Genomic DNA, 20,491 nt, shown 5'->3' with positions numbered 1-20,491 from the left:
AATCTGAATTTCAGGGAAAGCTCAAGTTGGGTTCCTTGGTTGCTTTCGATTATCACACCTGCACCGCTTCCGGCTTTATTTGAGGAACCGTCCATGTATATATTCCACTCTATGGGGATTTCTATGGTGTCTGTGAATGTTGCAATGAAGTCGGCTAGGTATTGTGATTTGACTGCTGTCCGTGCCTCGTACTGGAGGTCGAACTCGGACAACTCGATTGCCCACTGTAGGATTCTTCCTGCTAGATCTGTTTTCTGCATTATTCGGGCTGGTTGGTCCGAACTTTGATGGTGTGTGCTTGGAAGTATGGGCGAAGTCATCGGGATGTGAGTATCAAAGTGTAGGTGAACTTCTCTATTTTCTGGTAGTTCAGCTCTGACCCCTGTAGTGCTTTACTAATGAAGTAGACGAGTTGTTGTCCCCCTTCATCTTCTCTAATTAGTGATGAGGCTATTGCCCGACTTCCTACAGCGAGGTATAGTATGAGTGGTTCCCCATTTCGTGGTCGAGATAGGATGGGGGGTTGTCCCAGGAATTCTTTAAAGTCTCGGAAGGCTTGTTCACATTCCGTTGTCTATTCGAAGTTTTTCCCTTCCTTAAGGTAGCGTAGAAGGGTAGGGATCTTATTGCTGACCCTGCTAGGAATCTGGACAAGGCCGCCAGTCTCCCATTGAGTTGTTGGACTTCTTTGATGCAGGTCGGGCTTTTCATGTTGAGTATGGCCTGGCATTTATCTGGATTTGCCTCGATTCCTCTTTGTGTGAGCATGAAGCCCAGGAATTTTCCTGCCTCTACTGCGAAGGTGCATTTAGCCGGGTTGAGTCGCATGTCGTGCTTCCGTATGGTGTTGAACACTTGAACCAAGTCGGTTAGTAATGTTTCTTCACTTTGTGTCTTTATCAACATGTCGTCCACAGAGACCTCCATGATTTTTCCGATATGGTCTGAAAAGACTTTATTCATTAGCCTTTGATAAGTGGCTCCCGCATTCTTAAGGCCGAAAGGCATTACGATATAGCAATAATTTACTTTTGGTGTAAGAAACGAGGTCTTTTCTTGATATGGTGGATACATTGGAATCTGGTTGTAGCCTGAGTATGCGTCCATGAATGAGAGATACTTATATTCTAATGAGGCATCGACTAGAGCATCGATGCTTGGGAGTGGATAAGGGTCTTTTGGGCAGGCTTTGTTGAGGTCCATGTAGTCGGTGCACATTCGCCACTTCCCATTTGACTTTTTCACCAAGATGACGTTTGCTAGCCATAGTGGGTATTTAACTTCTCTTATGAACCTTGCCTCTAGTAGTGCCTATACTTGTTCTTCTGCAGCTTGAGACCGGTCTGGCCCGAGTTTTCTTTGTCTTTGTTGTACCGGCCGGGATCCCGGGTAGACTGCCAGCTTATGGCTCATTAGTTCGGGATCTATGCCCGGCATGTCGGTAGCTTTCCATGCAAAGAGATCAACATTATCTCGTAGAAACCGTATTAGTGATTCTTTTGTGTCTCCTTTCAGGATCGTGCCAATATTAGTTGTTTTGTCCGAGGTATCTCCGATCTGGACTCTTTCTATTTCTCCTTCGGGTCATGGGCGGAGTTCTTCTCGTCTCTGATCTCCACCGAGTTTGATCGTGTGGAACTCTCCTCCTTCGCCTCGGAGACTTAGACTTTCGTTATAACAGCGACGCGCCATCTTTTGATCTACTTTTATTGTAGCTATTCCTTCTGTAGTTGGGAATTTCATACATAGATGTAGAGTTGAAACTATTACTCCGAGTTTATTTAACGTTGTCCGACCTATTAAGGCATTGTAGGCTGAGCTTATGTCGACCATGATATAATCTATCTTAAGTGTTTTGGATTGGTTCCCTTTTCCGAAGGTTGTATGTAACGATACGTATCCCAGTGGCTGTACTGGGGTATCCCCAAGTCCGAACAGGCTGTTCGGGTATGCTCTTAGCTCTTTTTCTTCTAAGCCGAGTTTATCGAAGGCAGTTTTGAATAAGATGTCGGCGGAGCTTCCTTGGTCAATTAATGTGCGGTGGAGGTTGGCGTTTGCTAATATGATTGTGATGACCATGGAGTCTTCGTGTCCTGAGATGATTCCGGATGCATCTTCTTTGGTAAACGTGGCACCTCTTTCTTGCCTTCGACATGATACACTTCTTTGAGGTGTCGCTTGCGGGATGATTTGGAGATTCCTCCTCCAGCAAATCCACCGTGTATCACGTGGATATGTCTTTCCGGTGTGCGGGGTGATCGTTCAGATCGTCCGACATCTTCATCCCTTCTTCTTTTTCTTGGTTCTTCGTCCCAGTTGGCCAGGAACTGATCTAGTTTTCCTTCCCTAACTAATTTCTCTATGACATTTTTCAAGTCAAAGCATTCTTTGGTGGAATGTCCTCGGACTCGATGGTACTCACAGTATTCGTTCCGATTTTCTCCTCCCCTTTTGCCTTTAAGTGGCCGAGCTGGGGGTATTTTTTCCATATGGCAGACTTCTTTGTAAATATCTACCAAGGATACCCTAAGAGGGGTGTAGTTATGATATTTTTTGATTTTCTCTCTGGAGCGATCTTCTTTTCTCCTGGATTCTTTATCTTTATCTCGGTAGGCAGAACCGAACCTCGAGGCTTCCCCAAGTCGAGAATTCTTCTCCATGTTGATGTACTTTTGCGCCCATTCTTGTACTTCGTCTAGGAATGTCGGGTACCTCTTTGATATAGATTGGCTAAATGCTCCTTCTCGTAGGCCATTTATGAGACCCATGATGGCAGCTTCTGTTGGTAGACTTTGTATATCCATGCATGTTTTGTTGAATCTTTCCATGTAGTTGCGAAGACTCTCCCGATCTCCTTGCTTGATCCCTAGTAGGCTGGGTGTGTGTTTAGCTTTGTCCTTTTGTATGGAAAATCGGGCCAGGAACTTTTTGGCCAGGTCGTTGAAACTCGAGATGGATTTTGGAGGTAGGTTGTCGAACCATCTAATGGCTGTCTTGGTAAGAGTTGTTGGAAAGGCTTTGCAGCGAACTGCATCTGAGGCGTCAGTGAGGTACATTCTACTTCTGAAGTTGCTGAGATGGTGGTTGGGGTCCGAGGTGCCGTCATATAGAGTCATATCCGAAAGTTTGAAATCTTTTGGGATTTCGGTCTTCATAATTTCCCTGAATGGATCTTGATCTTTCTGAAAGCTATCCTCTGTGGAGGGTCGTGTAGCTTTAGTTTTGAGATCGGGTTCGAGTTTCATAAGCTTTTCTTCTAATTCTCGGCGCCGCCTTATCTCCCGACGTAGATCCTCTTCTTTTTTGCGTCGATGTTGGGCTTCTTTTTCAAGTTGCTTCAATCGATTTTGAAGTGCTTCTATCGCCCCAGGATTTGAAGAATTTTTGTCTTCATTGGATTCCGGAGTATCTTTAAGTATAGCATCCGTGTTTTTGTGTGGCGTTCTATCTTCCAAACCTGAGTCATGGTCGTTGTCATGGTTGTCCGCCATGGTGTTGGGATGACTTCTAGGTTCCCCGGCAACGGCGCCAATGTTTCGAGGGTTACCTGAAACTGTAGGTCGATCTCGGTCGAGATCTTCTGTGTTGGTCGGAGCCGACGTGTCCGGCAGGTGTGTAGCGGCCGGAGCTGGTATGTCCAACTTGTGGGACTGAAAGTGTTGCTGATCCTTCGTCCCCGGAGGGTGGGAGGTACCTGCAAGGGACTCTGATGCTTAAGTTAGCAAGGGTATTAAGCAGGTATTGAGTAGAATCAGAGTATGAGTTATACCTGGGTGCTCCAGTGTATTTATAGTGTTTGTAGAGTGACCTTTCTAGATAAGATAAGTTAGTTATCTTATCTTATTGATGAGCGGATAATTTATACGCTTTTTGGCATTGTTTTTAGGTAGTTTTTAGTAAGTTCAAGCTACTTTTAGGGATGTTTTCATTAGTTTTTATGTTAAATTCACATTTCTAGACTTTACTATGAGTTTGTGTGTTTTTCTGTGATTTCAGGTAAATTCTGGCTGAAATTGAGGGACTTGAGCAAAACTCTGAAAAAGGCTGACAAAAGAACTGCTGATGCTGTTGGAATCTGACCTCCCTTCACTCGAAATGGATTTTCTGGAGCTACAGAACTCCAATTGGCGTGATCTCAACGGCGTTGGAAAGTAGACATCCAGGGCTTTCCAGCAATATATAATAGTCCATACTTTATTCGAAGATTGACGACGTAACTTGGCGTTGAACGCCAAGTTCATGCTGCTGCCTGGAGTTAAACGCCAGAAAAATGTCATGATCCGGAGTTGAACGCCCAAAACACGTCATAACTCGGAGTTCAACTCCAAGAGAAGCCTCAGCTCGTGAATTGATCAAGCTCAGCCCAAACATACACCAAGTGGGCCCCGGAAGTGGATTTATGCATCAATTACTTACTCATGTAAACCCTAGGAGCTAGTTCATTATAAATAGAACATTTAACTATTGTATGAGATGTCTTTTGACCATGTTTCATCTTTGGTCTCAGTTTTGTATTATTCTTCATCTTAGGAGGCCATTGAGCACGTTTCAGGGGGCTGGCCATTCGGCCATGCCTGAACCTTTTACTTATGTATTTTCAACGGTGGAGTTTCTGCACACCATAGATTAAGGGTGTGGAGCTCTGCTGTACCTCAAGTATTAATGCAATTCTATTGTCTTTTATTCAATTCCCTATTATTCTTATTCCAAGATATTCATTCGTACCCAAGAACATGATGGATGTGATGATAAGTAACCCTCATCATCATTCTCACTTATGAACGCACGTGATTGACAACCACTTCCGTTTTACATGCAACAAGAGCTTGAATGTGTATCTCTTAGATTCCCCAACAGAATCTTCGTGGTATAAGTTAGATAGATGGCGGCATTCATGAGGATCCGGAAGGTCTAAACCTTGTCTGTGGAATTCCGAGTAGGACTCTATGATTGAATGACTGTGACGAGCTTCAAACTCCTGAAGGCTGGGCGTGATGACAAGCGCAAAAGAATCAAGGGATTCTATTCCAACCTGATTGAGAACCGACAGATGATTAGCCGTGCTGTGACAGAGCATAGGAACGTTTTCACTGAGAGGATGGGATGTAGCCATTGACAACGGTGATGCCCTACATACAGCTTGCCATGGAAAGGAGTAAGAAGGATTGAGTTGAAGCAGTGGGAGAGCAGGCGTCCTTGAGCCATACAGTATCTCCATTCGCTTATCTGAAATTCCCACCAATGAATCTGCATGAGTACTCTATCCCTTTATTATTTCTATTTTCTTATCTTTATTTTCGAAAACCCATAAACAGATTTAATCTGCCTAACTGAGATTTACAAGGTGACCATAGCTTGCTTCATACCAACAATCTCTGTGGGATCGACCCTTACTCACGTAAGGTTTATTACTTGGACGACCCAGTACACTTGCTGGTTAGTTGAACGGAGTTGTGAATTCAACTGGTGTCACAATAATAATTTCATACAACTTAAAGAATAGTGATCACAATTTTGTCCACCAAGTTTTTGGCGCCGTTGCCGGGGATTGTTCGAGTATGGACAACTGACGGTTCATCTTGTTGCTCAGATTAGGTAATTTTCTTTTCAAAAAGTTTTCAAAAATCTTTCAAAAATATTTTTTTATTATTATTTTCGTTTTTCTAAAGTATATTTTCGAAAAATATAATAAAAATACAAAAAAAATTCATAAAATCATAAAAATAAAAAATATTTTGTGTTTCTTGTTTGAGTCTTATGTTAATTTTTAAGTTTGGTGTCAATTGCATGCTTTTAAAATTTTTCTTGCATTTTTCGAAAATCTCATGCATTCATAGTGTTCTTCATGATCTTCAAGTTGTTCTTGACAAGTCTTCTTGTTTGATCTTGATGAATTCTTGTTTAGTGTTGTTTGTTGTTTTTCATGTGCATTTTTGCATTCATATTTTCCATGCATTAAAAATTTCTAAGTTTGGTGTCTTGCATGTTTTCTTTGCATCAAAAATTTTTCAAAATTATGTTCTTGATGTTCATCATGATCTTCAAAGTGTTCTTGGTGTTCATCTTGACATTCATAGCATTCTTGCATGCATTCATTGTTTTGTCTAAAAATTTCATGCATTGAATATTTTTGTTGTTTTTCTTTCATAATTAAAAATTCAAAAAATCAAAAAAATATCTTTTCCTTATTTTCCTCCAAATTTTCGAAATTTTGGGTTGACTTGGTTAAAAAATTTTTTTAGTTGTTTCTTACAAGTCAAGTCAAAATTTCAATTTTAAAAATCTTATCTTTTCAAAATCTTTTTCAAAAATCATATCTTTTTCATTTTTTTTATAAATTTCGAAAATTTCAAAAATCTTTTTCAAAATATTTTCAAAATCTTTTTCTTATCTTTATATCAAATTTTCGAAAATTAGCTAACAATTAATGTGATTGGTTCAAAAATTTGAAGTTTGTTACTTTCTTGTTAAGAAAGGTTCAATCTTTAAGTTCTAGAATCTTATCTTGTAGTTTCTTGTTAGTTGAGTCTTTTTAAAAAAAAAAATTAATTAAATCTTTTTCAAAATATCTTTTTATTTAAATTTTTATCTTATCTTTTTATCTTTTATCTTATCTTTTTCAAAAATTTTATCTTTTTCAAAATTTGATTTCAAAATATCTTATCTAACTTCTTATCTTCTTATCTTTTTCAAATTTGATTTCAAATCTTTTTCAATCAACTAACTAACTTTTTGTTTGTTTCTTATCTTTTTCAAAACCACCTAACTACTTTTCCCTCTCTAATTTTCGAAAATTCTCCCTCTCTTTTTCAAAAATTCTTATTGTTTCAAGTTTTAATTTTAATTTTAATTCATCTTTAATTTTCGAAAATACTAACCCCTTTTTTTCAAAAATTATTTTCGAAATTTCTCTTCTCTTCTCTTATTCTATTTAATTAATTAATTACTAACACTTCTCTTCACCTCTCTTCATGTAAGAATCTGAACTTCTTATATCCCTTGTATTTGGATTCTTCTACCCCTTTCTTCTTCTACTAACACAAAGGAATCTCTATACTGTGACATAGAGGATTCCTCTTTCTTTTCTTGTTTTCTTCTCTTTCATATGAGCAGGAACAGGAAAAAGGGCACTCTTGTTGAAATTGATCCAGAACCTGAAAGGACTCTGAAGAGAAAATTAAGAGAAGCTAAATTACAACAATCCAGAAACAACCTTTCAGAAATTTTCGAACAAGAGAAGGACATGGCAGCCGAAAATAATAATAATAATGCAAGGAGAATGCTTGGTGACTTCACAAAGCCAACGTCCAAGTTTGATGGAAGAAGCATCTCCATTCCTGCCATTGGAGCCAATAACTTTGAGCTTAAGCCTCAACTAGTTGCATTAATGCAACAAAACTGCAAGTTTTATGGACTTCCATCTGAAGATCCTTATCAGTTTTTAACTGAGTTCTTGCAGATCTGTGAGACTGTAAAGACGAATGGAGTTGATCCTGAAGTCTACAGACTCATGCTTTTCCCTTTTGCTGTAAGAGACAGAGCTAGAATTTGGTTGGATTCACAAACCTAAGGATAGCTTGGACTCCTGGGATAAGCTGGTCACTGCCTTCTTGGATAAATTCTTTCCTCCTCAAAAGCTGAGCAAGCTGAGAGTGGATGTTCAAACCTTCAAACAAAAAGATGGTGAATCCCTCTATGAAGCTTGGGAAAGATACAAGCAGCTGACCAAAAGATGTCCATCTGACATGTTTTCAGAATGGACCCTATTAGATATATTCTATTATGGTCTCTCTGAATTTTCGAAAATGTCAGTGGACCATTCTGCAGGTGGATCTATTCACCTAAAGAAAACGCCTGAAGAGGCTCAAGAACTCATTGACATGGTTGCAAACAACCAGTTCATGTATACCTCTGAGAGGAATTCCGTGAATAATGGGATACCTCAGAAGAAAGGAGTTCTTGAAATTGATGCTCTGAATGCCATATTAGCTCAGAACAAAATGTTGACTCAACAGGTCAACATAATCTCTCAAAATCTGAATGGATTGCAACATGCATCCAACAGCACTAGAGAGGCAGCCTCTGAAGAAGCTTATGATCCTGAAATCCCTGCCATGGCAGAGGTTAATTACATGGGTGAACCTTATGGAAACACCTATAACCCATCATGGAGAAATCATCCAAATTTCTCCTGGAAGGATCAACAAAAGCCTCAACAAGGCTTTAACAATGGTGGACGCAATAGGCTGAGCAATAGTAAGCCATATCCATTATCTTCTCAGCAACAGACAGAGAATTCAGAACAAAACACTTCTAATTTAGCCAATATTGTCTCTGATCTGTCAAAGGCCACTTTCAGTTTCATGAATGAAACAAGATCCTCCATTAGAAATTTGGAGGCACAAGTGGGCCAGCTAAGTAAGAAAGTCATTGAAACTCCTCCCAGTATTCTCCCAAGCAATACAGAAGAGAATCCAAAAGGAGAGTGCAAGGCCATTGATGTGATCAATGTGGCCGAATGCACTAGGGAGGAGGAGGACGAAAATCCTAGTGAGGAAGACCTCCTGGGACGTCCTTCAAGCAAGAAGGAGTTTCCTATTAAGGATCCAGAGGAATCTGAGGCTCATATAGAGACAATAGAGATTCCATTAAATCTCCTTCTGCCATTCATGAGCTCTGAAGACTATTCTTCCTCTGAAGAGGATGAAGATGTGACTGGAGAACAAGTTGCTCAATATTTAGGAGCTATCATGAAGCTGAATGCCAAGTTGTTTGGTAATGAGACTTGGGAAAGTGAACCTCCCTTGCTCATTAGTGAACTAGATACTTGGATTCAGAAAACTCTACCTCAAAAGAAACAAGATCCTGGCAAGTTCTTAATACCTTGTACCATTGGCACCATGAGCTTTGAAAAAGCTCTATGTGATCTGGGGTCAGGGATAAATCTTATGCCACTCTCTGTAATGGAGAAGCTGGGGATCATTGAGGTACAACCTGCCTTGTTCTCATTGCAATTGGCAGATAAGTCATTGAGACAAGCTTATGGAATAGTAGAGGACGTGCTAGTAAAGGTTGAAGGCCTTTACATCCCTGCTGATTTCATAATCTTAGACACTAGGAAGGAAAAGGATGATTGCATCATCCTTGGAAGACCTTTCCTAGCCACAGCAGGAGCTGTGATAGATGTCAACAGAGGTGAATTAGTCCTTCAATTGAATGGGGACTACCTTGTGTTTAAGGCACATGGCCATCCCTCTGTGACAAAAGAGAGTAAGCATGAAGAACTTCTCTCAGTTCAGAGTCAAGAAGAACCCACACAGTCAAACTCTAAGTTTGGTGTTGTGAGGCCACAACGAAACTCTAAGTTTGGTGTTAAGACCCCATATCCAAACTCTAAGTTTGGTGTTGGGACTACACTAACATTGACCTGATCACCTTGTGGCTCCATGAGAGCCACTGTCAAGCTATTGACATTAAAGAAGCGCTTGTTGGGAGGCAACCCAAGTTTATTTATCTAATTTTTATTATATTGTTATTTTGTGTTTTATTAGGTACATGATCATGAGGAGTCACGAAAAAAGTCAAAAAAATTAAAAACAGAGTCAAAAACAGAAGAAAAAAATTTTTCACCCTAGAGGACGCACGGGCAGGCGTTCAACGCCAGTAAGGTGCATCTGGCCGGCGTTCAACGCCAGAACAGAGCACCATTCTGGCGCTGAACGCCAGAAACAAGCAACATCCTGGCGCTGAACGCCAGGAATGTGCCCAGAGAGGAAAAACTGGCACTGAACGCCAGTAACAAGCATGAAACTGGCGTTCAACGCCAGAAACATGCTTTACATGGGCGTTGAACGCCCAGAACGTGCACCAATGGGCGTTTAAATGCCAGAATGGTGTGCCAAGGCAATTTACATGCCTATTTGGTGCAGGGATGGAATTCCTTGACACCTCAGGACCTGTGGACCCCACAGGATCATCTCAGGATCTGTGGACCTCACAGGATCCCCACCTACCTCGCCCTCTCTCTTTCCATTCATGGTCATTCCTTCTATTTTTCATTCACCACCTACATCTATCCACTCTTCCCCATACACCCCACCTACCTTTACAATTCAACTTTTCTTTCCCACCCAATCCCACCCATATAGCCGAATCCATCTCCCCTCACTCACCTCGATTTTCTTCTTCTTCTTCTTCCTCTCTTCTTTCTTCTCTTGCTCAAGGGCGAGCAATATTTTAAGTTTGGTGTGGTAAAAGCATAGCTTTTTTGCTTTTCCATTACCATTAATGGCACCTAAGGCCAGAGAAACCTCAAAGGGAAGACAAAAGCTTCCACCTCTGAGTCTTGGGAGATGGAAAGACTATAAGCCGTCATAGCTCAGTGGTAGAACATGTGGCTGCAAATCAAGAGATCCCTGAGATACCTCAGGGAATAAGTTATCCTCCACACAAATATTGGAAGCAACTAAGGGTAGAAACACCAAAATTACTAGGAATCATTCAACAAAGGCAAGGAAGGGACATAGAAGAGCTGAAGAACATCATTAGTCCTTCAAGAAGAAGACGCCACTAGAGGTGGATTCATTCCTTGTTCTTTATTTCTTTCTGTTTTCGGTTTTTAATATTGTGTTTATCTATGTTTTGTGTCTCTACTTCATGATCATTAGTATGTAACCATGCCTTAAAGCTATGAATAAATCCAGTAATCCTTCACCTCTCTTAAATGAAAAATGTTTTAATTCAAAAGAACAAGAAGTACATAAATTTCGAATTTATCATTAAATTTAATTTAATTATATTGATGTGGTGACAATACTTTTTGTTTTCTGAATGAATGCTTGAAAAGTGCATATGTCTTTTGATATTGTTGTTTATGAGTGTTAAAATTGTTGGCTCTTGAAAGAATGATGAACAAAGAGAAATGTTATTGATGATCTGAAAAATCATGAAATTGATTCTTGAAGCAAGAAAAAGCAGTGAAAAAGGAAGCTTGCGAAAAAAAATATATAGAAAGAAAAAAGAAGGAGCAGTAGAAAAAGCCAATAGCCCTTAAAACCAAAAGGCAAGGGTAAAAAGGATCCAAGGCTTTGAGCATCAATGGATAGGAGGGCCCAAGGAAATAAAATCCAGGCCTAAGCGGCTAAATCAAGCTGTCCCTAACCATGTGCTTGTGTCATGAAGGTCCAAGTGAAAAGCTTGAGACTGAGTGGTTAAAGTCGTGATCCAAAGCAAAAGAGTGTGCTTAAGAGCTCTGGACACCACTAACTGGGGACTTTAGCAAAGCTGAGTCACAATCTGAAAAGGTTCATCCAGTTATGTGTCTGTGGCATTGATGTATCCGGTGGTAATACTGGAAGACAAAATGCTTAGGGCCACGGCCAAGACTCATAAGTAGCTGTGTTCAAGAATCAACATGCTTAACTAGGAAAGTCAATAACACTATCCAAAATTCTAAGTTCCCAGAGACGCCAATCACTCTAAACTACAAAGGAAAAAGTGAGATGCCAAAACTGTTCAGAAGCAAAAAGCTACAAGTCCCGCTCATCTAATTAAATTAATATTCATTGATATTTTAGAATTTATAGTATATTCTCTTCTTTTTATCCTATTTGATTTTCAGTTGCTTGGGGACAAGCAACAATTTAAGTTTGGTGTTGTGATGAGCGGATAATTTATACGCTTTTTGGCATTGTTTTTAGGTAGTTTTTAGTAAGTTCAAGCTACTTTTAGGGATGTTTTCATTAGTTTTTATGTTAAATTCACATTTCTGGACTTTACTATGAGTTTGTGTATTTTTCTGTGATTTCAGGTAAATTCTGGCTGAAATTGAGGGACTTGAGAAAAACTCTGAAAAAGGTTGACAAAAGGACTGCTGATGCTGTTGGAATCTGACCTCCCTGCACTCGAAATGGATTTTCTGGAGCTACAGAACTCCAATTGGCGCGCTCTCAACGGCGTTTAAAGTAGACATCCAGGGCTTTCCAGCAATATATAATAGTCCATACTTTATTCGAAGATTGACGACGTAACTTGGCGTTGAACGCCAAGTTCATGCTGCTGCCTGGAGTTAAACGCCAGAAAAACGTCATGATCCGGAGTTGAACGCCCAAAACACGTCATAACTCAGAGTTCAACTCCAAGAGAAGCCTCAGCTCGTGAATTGATCAAGCTCAGCCCAAACATACACCAAGTGGGCCCCGGAAGTGGATTTATGCATCAATTACTTACTCATGTAAACCCTAGGAGCTAGTTCATTATAAATAGAACATTTAACTATTGTATGAGATGTCTTTTGACCACGTTTCATCTTTGGTCTCAGTTTTGTATTATTCTTCATCTTAGGAGGCCATTGAGCACGTTTCAGGGGGCTGGCCATTCGGCCATGCCTGAACCTTTTACTTATGTATTTTCAACGGTGGAGTTTCTGCACACCATAGATTAAGGGTGTGGAGCTCTGCTGTACCTCAAGTATTAATGCAATTCTATTGTCTTTTATTCAATTCCCTATTATTCTTATTCCAAGATATTCATTCGTACCCAAGAACATGATGGATGTGATGATAAGTAACCCTCATCATCATTCTCACTTATGAACGCACGTGATTGACAACCACTTCCGTTCTACATGCAACAAGAGCTTGAATGTGTATCTCTTAGATTCCCCAACAGAATCTTCGTGGTATAAGTTAGATAGATGGCGGCATTCATGAGGATCCGGAAGGTCTAAACCTTGTCTGTGGAATTCCGAGTAGGACTCTATGATTGAATGACTGTGACGAGCTTCAAACTCCTGAAGGCTGGGCGTGATGACAAGCGCAAAAGAATCAAGGGATTCTATTCCAACCTGATTGAGAACCGACAGATGATTAGCCGTGCTGTGACAGAGCATAGGAACGTTTTCACTGAGAGGATGGGATGTAGCCATTGACAACGGTGATGCCCTACATACAGCTTGCCATGGAAAGGAGTAAGAAGGATTGAGTTGAAGCAGTGGGAGAGCAGGCGTCCTTGAGCCATACAGTATCTCCATTCGCTTATCTGAAATTCCCACCAATGAATCTGCATGAGTACTCTATCCCTTTATTATTTCTATTTTCTTATCTTTATTTTCGAAAACCCATAAACAGATTTAATCTGCCTAACTGAGATTTACAAGGTGACCATAGCTTGCTTCATACCAACAATCTCTGTGGGATCGACCCTTACTCACGTAAGGTTTATTACTTGGACGACCCAGTACACTTGCTGGTTAGTTGAACGGAGTTGTGAATTCAACTGGTGTCACAATAATAATTTCATACAACTTAAAGAATAGTGATCACAATTTCGTCCACCACTTATCTTATCTTATCTTTGGGTGAGGTCAGCTTATCTTCAACGGAAGTTCCCTTCTCTCTGTAGGCTTGGGCTGCCTTTGGATTGGGCTATGTTCCTTCATTTGGGCCCTTTACTGGGCTTTCCGGTCGATTTGGCCGAGTTCTTCGTAAAGAAGTCGGTCCGCTTGACCTAAACAGGTCGGTCGCTTTGCTACTGAACATCCCGGCTCGGACAGCTCGACCCAGGGTATGAACAGAATCCAACAGCATCAGCAGTCCTTTGTCATCCTTTTATCAGAGTTTTGCTCAGGTCCCTCAATTTCAGCCAGAAAATACCTAAAATCATAGAAAAATACACAAACTCATAGTAAAGTCCAGAAATGTGAATTTAGCATAAAAACTAATGAAAACATCCCTAAAAGTAACTATATCCTACTAAAAAGTACCTAAAAACAATGCCAAAAAGCGTATAAATTATCCGCTCATCACAACACCAAACTTAAATTGTTGCTTGTCCCCAAGCAACTGAAAATCAAATAGGATAAAAAGAAGAGAATATATTATAAATCCCAAAATATCAATGAAAATTAGTTCCAATTTAGATGAGCAGGACTAGTAGCTTTTTGCTTCTGAACAGTTTTAGCATCTCACTTTATCATTTGAAGTTTAGAATGATTGGCGTCTCTAGGAACTTAGAATTTCAGATAGTGTTATTAATTCTCCTAGTTAGGTATGTTGATTCTTGAACACAGCTACTTTTATGAGTCTAGGCCATGGCCCTAAGCACTTTGTTTTCCAGTATTACCACCGGATACATAAATGCCACACACACATAGCTAGGTGAACCATTTCAGATTGTGACTCAGCTTTGCTAAAGTCCCCAGTTAGAGGTGTCCAGAGTTCTTAAGCACACTCTTTTTGCTTTGGATCACGACTTTAACCACTCAGTCTCAAGCTCTTCACTTGGACCTGCATGCCATAAGCACATGGTTAGGGACATGTTGATTTAACCGCTTAGGCCTGGATTTTAGTTCCTTGGGCCCTCCTATCCATTGATGCTCAAAGCCTTGGATCCTTTTTATCCTTGCCTTTTGTTTTTAAGGGCTATTGGCTTTTTCTGCTTGATTTTTCTTTTTCTTTCTAAATTTTTTTGCCATTTTTTTCACAAGCTTTTGCTATTCACTGCTTTTTCTTGCTTCAAGAATCAATTTCATGATTTTTCAGATTATCAATAGCATTTCTCTTTGTTCATCATTCTTTCAAGAGCCAACAATTTTAACATTCATACACAACAAGATAAAAAATATGCACTGTTCAAGCCTTCATTCAGAAAACAAAAAGTATTGTCACCACATCAATATAATTAAACTAAATTCACGGATAAATTTGAAACTCATGTACTTCTTGTTCTTTTGAATTAGAAACATTTTTCATTTAAGAAAGGTGAAGGATTTATGGAATTATTCATAGCTTTAAGACATAGTTACTAAATACTAATGATCATATAATAAAGACACAAACATAGGCAAACATGAAGCTCAAAAATCGAAAAACAGAGAATTAAGAACAAGGAAGTTATGGAATGAGTCCACCTTAGTGAGGGTGGCACCTTTTGAAGGACCAATGGTGCTTTTTGAGCTCCTTTATGTCTCTTCCTTGTCTCTGTTGCTTGATCCCTAGTGATTTTGGTGCTCCTATCCTTAGTTGCTCCCAATAATTATGTGGAGGAATATGTATCCCCTGAGGTATCTCAGGAATCTCTTGATTTGCAGTCAAATGCTCTACTATTGAGCTATGGACCTTTGAGATGAATCTTTCCATCTCCCATGACTCAGAGGTGGAAGCTTTTGTCTTTCCTTTTTTCTCTTTTTTTTTGAGGTTTCTCAGGCCTTAGGTGCCATCAATGGTTATGGAAAAACAAAAAAGCTATGCTTTTACTACACTAAACTGAGAATGCTGCTCGCCCTCAAGCAAAGAAGAAAGAATGGAAGGAGAAGAAGATATGGAGGAGAGGGAGAGTGTGTATGTTTCGGCCATATGGGTGGGATTGGGTGGGAAAGAGATGGATGGATGTGAGTAGTGAAAAGGTGATGAGGAAGAGAGATTGAGGTGATTGGTGAAGAAAAGAGAAGGTGAGTTGAGGTAGGTGGGGATCCTGTGGAGTCCACAGATCCTGAGATGTTCCTGTGGGGTTCACAGATCCTGAGGTGTCAAGGATTTACATCCCTACACCAATGAGGTGTGTAAAATGCCCTCTGCATGCAATCCTGGCATTTAACGCCAGATTGATGCTTGTTTCTGGCGTTAAACGCCAGCTCTAAGCTCATTCTGGGCGTTCAACACCCATCTGTAGCATGTTTCTGGCGTTGAACGCCAGCTTTCCTCAGTGTGCAATCCTGGCGTTTAAACGCCAGATTGCTGCATGTTTCTGGCGTTCAACGCCAGATCCATGCTCTATTCTGGTGTTGAACGCCAGCCAGATGCTTCTTACTGGCATTTAAATGCCAGTAAGCTCTTCCTCCAGGGTGTGCTTTTTCTTCTACTGTTTTTGATTCTATTTTTAATTTTAGTATTTTTTTCGTGACTCCACATGATCATGAACCTAATAAAACATTAAAGAACAATAAAAGAAAAATAAAATTAGATAAATAAAAATTGGGTTGCCTCTTAATAAGCGCTTCTTTAATGTTAATAGCTTGACAGTGGGCTCTCATGGAGCCACACAGGTGATCAGGTCAATGTTGTAGACTCCCAATACCAAAGTTAGAGTTTGGATGTGGGGATTCAACACCAAACTTAGAGTTTAGCTGTGGCCTCTCAACACAAAACTTAGAGTTTGATTGTAGGGGCTTTGTTTGACTCTGTACCGAGAGAAGCTTTTCATGCTTCCTCTCCATGTATACAGAAGAACACCATTGAGTCTTAAACACAAGGTAGTCTCCATTCAATTGAAGGACTAATTTTCCTCTGTTAACATCTATCACAGCTCCTGCTGTGACTAGGAAGGGTCTTCCAAGGATGATGTATTCATCCTCCTCCTTCCTAATGTCTAAGATTATGAAATCAGCACGGATGTAAAGGCCTTCAACCATTACCAACACATCCTCTACCAATCCATAAGCTTGTCTTACTGACTTGTCTGCCATTGGCAATAAAAATATGGCAGGTAGTACCTCAATGATCTCCAGCTTCTCCATTACAGAGGGTGGCATAAGATTTATGCCTGACCCTAGGTCACACAGAGGCTTTTCAAAGGTCATGGTGCCTATGGTAATGGGTATTAAGAATCTACCCGGATCTTATTTCTTTTGAGGTAAAGTTTGCTGAACCCATGTATCTAGTTCACCAATGAGCAAGGGAGGTTCACCTTCCCAAGTCTCATTACCAAACAACTTGGCATTCAGCTTCATGATAGCTCCTAGATATTGAGCAACTTGCTCTCCAGTTACATCTTCATCCTCTTCAGAGGAAGAATAGTTTTCAGAGCTCATGAATGGCAGAAGGAGGGTTAATGGGATCTCTTAGTTTTCTCTTCAGAGTCCTTTCAGGTTCAGGATCAGCTTCAACAAGAATGCCTTTTTCCTTATTCCTGCTCATATGAGAAAGAAGAGAATAGAAAAGGAAGAGGAATCCTCTATGTCACAGTATAGAGATTCCTTTATGTTAGTAGAAGAAGAAAGGGAATAAGAGTGAAGAAGAATGAATAATCCAAACACAAGGGTGAGGATAGGGGCAGAGATTGGAGATGAAGAGAAGTGTTAGTAAATGAATAAATAAATAGAATAAGATGAGAGAGAGAAGTTTTCGAAAATAATGTTTAAAGAGGAGTTAATAATTTTCGAAAATTAAAGGGGAATTAAAATTAAAATTAAAATTTAAAATAATTAATTAATTAAAAATAGAATTTTTTAAAAAGAGGGAGGTAGTTTTCAAAAATTAGAGAGCTAAAATTAGTTAGGTGGTTTTGAAAAAGATAAAAAAATAAACAAAAGTTAATTGGTTAGTTTGAAAAAGATTTGAAAATCAAATTTGAAAAGATAAGAAGATAAGAAGATATTTTGAAATCAAATTTTTGAAAAAGATAAAATTTTGAAAAAGATATGATAAAAAGATATGATTAAAAAGATATGGTTGGAAAAGATTTAATTTTAAAATTAAAATTAATTACTTGACTAACAAGAAACTAAAAGATATGATTCTAGAATTTAAAGATTGAACCTTTCTTAACAAGAAAGTAACAAAGTTCAAATTTTTGAATCAATCATATTAATTGTTAGCATAATTTTCGAAAATAAAGATAAAACTAAGAAAAAGATTTTTGAAAAATATTTTAAAGGATTTTCGTAAATTAATAAGAAAAATGAAAAAGATTTAATTTTTGAAAAAGTTTTAAAAAGATAAGATTTTTAAAATTTGAAAATTTGACTTGACTTACAAGAAACAACTAATTTTAAAATTTTTTGACTAAGTCAACCCAAATTTTCGAAATTTTGAGAGAAAAAAGGAAAAGATATTTTTTTATTTTTGAATTTTTGATTATGAGAGAGAAAAACAACAAAAATGACTCACAACATGAAAATTATGAATCAAAACACATGATGCTTGCAAGAACACTATGAATGTCAAGATGAACACCAAGAACACTTTGAAGATCATGATGAACATCAAGAACATATTTTTGAAAAATTTTTGATGCAAAGAAAACATGCAAGACACCAAACTTAGAAATTTGCAATGTTTAGACACTATGAATGCACAAATGCATATGAAAAACAACAAAGAACACAAAATAAGAAATTATCAAGATCAAACAAGTAGACTTACCAAGAACAACTTGAAGATCATGAAGAACACTATGAATGCATGAATTTTTTGAAAAATGCAAGAACAATATGAATATGCAATTGACACCAAACTTAAAACATGACACAAGACTCAAACAAGAAACACAAAAATATTTTTTATTTTTAAGATTTTATTATTTTTTTGTATTTTATTTTATATTTTTCGAAAAACATATATAAAAAAAGAAAGTAATGAATCCAAAGTCCTCAATCAAAATCCTATGAATTAGACATGGCTTAATAGCCAGCCAAGCTAAAACATGTTATATGAAACTCTATAATTCATTCTTGAAAACTCTGAAAATTTTTGAAAATAGGTGATAAATTTTTGAAAGATTTTTGAAAAAATTTTGAAAATAAAACAAAAAAGGAAATTACCTAATCTGAGCAACAAGATGAACCGTCAGTTGTCCAAACTCGAACAATCCCCGACAACGGCGCCAAAAACTTGGTGCACGAAATTATGATCATCAACAATGGCTCCAATGATTTGGTAGCTCTCACACGTGAATCACACTTTGTCACAACTTCGCACAACTAACCAGCAAGTGCACTAGGTCGTCCAAGTAATAAACCTTACGTGAGTAAGCGTCGATCCCACGGAGATTGTTGGTCTGAAGTAAGCTATGGTCATCTTGTAAATCTCAGTCAGGCGGATAATAGATGATTATGGAGTTTTCGAATAATAATAATAAATAAACTGAAAATAAAGATAGAAATACTTATGTAGATCATCGATGGGAATTTCAAATAGGCGTATGAAGATGCTGTGCTCCTTCTAATTCTCTGCTTTCCTACTGCCTTCATCCAATCCTTCTTACTCCTTTCCATGGCAAGCTGTATGTAGGGCATCACCGTTGTCAATGGCTACATCTCATCCTCTCAGTGAAAAAGGTCCAAATGCTCTGTCACGGCACGGCTAATCATCTGTCAGTTCTCGATCATGTTGGAATAGAATCCCTTGATTCTTTTATGTTTGTCATCATGCCCAACAGTTGCGAGTTTGAAGCTCGTCACAGTCATTCAATCCCGGAATCCTGCTCGGAATACCACAGACAAGGTTTAGACTTTCCGGATTCTCATGAATGCCGCTATCAATTCTAGCTTATACCACGAAGACTCTGATCTCACAGAATGGAAGGCTCGGTTGTCAGGCGAGGGCAACCATGCGTCGTGCATCAGGAATCCAAGAGATAGTAGTATCACGGAAGTGGTTGTCAGGCACGCGTTCATAGGGATGGTTGATGATGAGTGTCACGGATCATCACATCCATCAGGTTAAAGTGCGAGTAGTATCTTAGAACAGAAATAAGATTGAATTTGAATAAAAGATAGTAGTAATTGCATTAAAACTCGAGGTACAGCAGAGCTCCACACCCTTAATCTATGGTGTGTAAAAACTCCACCGTTGAAAATACATAAGTGATGAAGGTTCAGGCATGGCCGAATGGCCAGCCCCCATGAACGTGATCAATAGCCTCTTAAGATGAATAATAGAATAAAACTGAGACCAAAGATGTAACGTGGTCAAAAGACACTGAATACAGTAGTAAAATTTCTATTTATACTAAACTAGCTACTAGGGTTTACAGAAGTAAGTAATTGATGCAGAAATCTACTTTCGGGGCCCACTTGGTGTGTGCTTGGGCTGAGCTTGAGCTTTACACGTGCAGAGGCTTCTTTTGGAGTTGAACGCCAAGTTGTAACGTGTTTTTGGCGTTCAACTCTGGTTCGTGACGTGTTTCTGGCGTTTGACTCCAGAATGCAGCATGGAACTGGCGTTGAGCGCCAGTTTACATCATCTAATCTCGAATAAAGTATGAACTATTATATATTGTTGGAAAGCTCTGGATGTCTACTTTCCAACGCCGTTGAGAGCGCGCCATTTAGAGTTCTGTAGCTCTAGAAAATTCATTTCGAGTGCAGGGAGGTCAGAATCCAACAGCATCAGCAGTCCTTTGTCAGCCTTTTATCAGAGTTTTGCTCAGGTCCCTCAATTCCAGCCAGAAAATACTTGAAATCACAAAAAAACACACAAACTCATAGTAAAGTCCAGAAATGTGAATTTAGTATAAAAACTAATGAAAACATCCCTAAAAGTAACTATATCCTACTAAAAACTACCTAAAAATAATGCCAAAAAGCGTATAAATTATCCGCTCATCAAATGGACATATAGAATCAAACAAAGCAAATATTACAATCATAAAGAGAGAACAATGCACACAAGGATGGAAAATAGTGTTTATAAGATGTAACCACACAATTGGGCTCAAAACTCACATGCTTGTGTTCTTAGCTCGAAAATCATGTTCCAAAATAAATTCTCCA

This window comes from Arachis hypogaea, chromosome 9, assembly GCF_003086295.3.
Source record: "Arachis hypogaea cultivar Tifrunner chromosome 9, arahy.Tifrunner.gnm2.J5K5, whole genome shotgun sequence".
NCBI lineage: Eukaryota > Viridiplantae > Streptophyta > Magnoliopsida > Fabales > Fabaceae > Arachis > Arachis hypogaea.
Note: the sequence above shows the minus strand (reverse complement) of the source record.